We start from the raw sequence: 2,217 nt of genomic DNA on the forward strand, positions 1-2,217 counted from the left end.
ATTCACATTATTCCCTAGTCCCTGGAAGCATCAGTCTGCGCTCTGTCACTTTGAATTTGCTTATCCTGGATAATTCATATAAATGGGCTCATATAGTATGTGACCTTTTCATTTAGCATAATATTTCCAAGGCTCATCCATGGTCTCTTAGTTATTAGTACTTCATTCCTCTTTATGACTGAATCCTATTCCATTTTAAGAATATACAACATTTTGGTTATTTGTTGATAGAAATTTTGGATTGTTTTCAGTTTGGGGCTTTTATGAATAATGCATCTTTAAATATTTGTGTAGAAATATTTGTTTGATTATAAGTTCTAAATTGTGTAAATCATATACCTAGGAATAGAACTGCTGAGTCCTATGGTAATTTTTTTCTTTAAATTTGAGGAGCTCCCAAACTGTTTTCCAGAGAGGCTGAACCATTTTGCATTCTTACCAGCAACACAGGAGGGATCCAACGGTATCCCATTGTGTTCTTATATACATTTTCCTAATGATCCTGAGCATCTTTTCATATACTTTTTTGTGACTGGTTTATCTTTTTCTGTAGAAATATCTCTTCAAGTCCTTTACTTATTTTTAAAAATTGAACTGTTGGTCTTTCTGTTATTTGAATTCACATTTCCCACAGAAACTGGAGACAAAGGCTCTGCCCTTCTTTCCCGTTACATTTCAATGGAAAGGCTTTCAGGTCCTTGAGAAAGAAACTCCTGGGTTGTAGGAGATACATACATCTCAAAGAGACAGAGGAAGGATTTGTAATTGTGAGGGTTTTTTTTTTCTTTCTTTCTTTTAAATAGACACTCTCAGTAAAGGAAGATGAGGGGCTTATGTCAGATGTTGGCTGGAACAGATTCCTTTGGTAGCCTTGAAATTTTCTAAACAGGAACTCAGGAGTAGACGAGTTGTCCTAGAATATGGCCTTAGGTTGCTGCTGAAACCATGCTAGAGGTCAGTCAAGCTTCTTAATGCAGATGTTTGGACAGAGTTGTTCATGCCAATAGTTTTTGCAGTTCTCTGTTCCTAACCTCAGCTTGCAGTTCCATGACACATTGCCCTTTTTATAGGTAGTTCAAAACTTGACAGGTTTCTTATTCAAGGTAGGTAGGGAAGTAAGAACATATCCACTAGCAAAATAACGTCTCCTAAAATAATGTCTGTGATCAAAGGAATGCCACCAGGTACTGTAATGTAACCGTAGGAGTGGCACCCATCACCTTGACATATCTATTGATTAGAAGTAAAAGAGCTGAATAGATATTTCTCCAAAGAAGACATACAAAAGGCCAACGGGTCCATGAAAAAGTGTTCACCATCACTCAGTTCAGTTCAGTTCAGTCTCTCAGTCGTGTCCAACTCTTTGTGACCCCATGGATTGTAGCATGCCAGGCTTCCCTGTCCATCACCAACTCCTGGAGCTTACTCAGACTGATGTGCATTGAGTCCATGATGCCATCCAACAAATCTCATCCTCTGTCGTCCCCTTCTCCTCCCGCCTTCAATCTTGACCATAATTGTTTTTACAATTTATGGCTCTATTATTTCAAAATAAAGGGTTTGAAATAAACAGGGAGGCTGCAACTCGTGGTTCGGTTGCTAGTGTCCAGCTTTTCTCTCCTTATAGGGCAGGCTTCCTAAGCCCATTGCAGTTGACTAAGTCACCTGATTAGAATATGCTTCTGATAGAGGCAGTGATTTAAAATAAAATGCAGAGCTGTACAAAGACAATAGGATATGAGGAAATGCTTATGTAAACACAGAAAGAGAGGCAAGAGATAATCTCTGAGTTACAAGAAGTGGAAAAGTCTAAAAAGGATAGACACCATATCTGCTGAAAGGGGAGCATACTAACTTCAGCAACAAAAGAAATACAGGGGATAGTTGAAACTGCTGGTGATCTTTGTGGTTAAGTCATCTTTCGCTGTTGGCATTTGCCAGCAATGTTTGCGACATTCTTAGTAACACAGACATCTTTTCATTCAACAGTAACATCTCAGACAGTGAAAGGTGATTTATATTTTACTATAAAGATCATGAGAAGACTGTGGGAAGGGCTGATATGTAAGAATTTAAATTTTTTTCAAATCCATAAATCAGAGTTATTACAATAACAAAGAGGTAGTTTGTGTGTCCTTTCTCCACAGTCATGGAACCAGATGCAAATTCTTCATCTGTAAAATAAGGAAAATGTGGAATCTAGATCCTTTACAAAGT

This window comes from Capricornis sumatraensis, chromosome X (assembly GCF_032405125.1).
Source record: "Capricornis sumatraensis isolate serow.1 chromosome X, serow.2, whole genome shotgun sequence".
Classification (NCBI taxonomy): domain Eukaryota; kingdom Metazoa; phylum Chordata; class Mammalia; order Artiodactyla; family Bovidae; genus Capricornis; species Capricornis sumatraensis.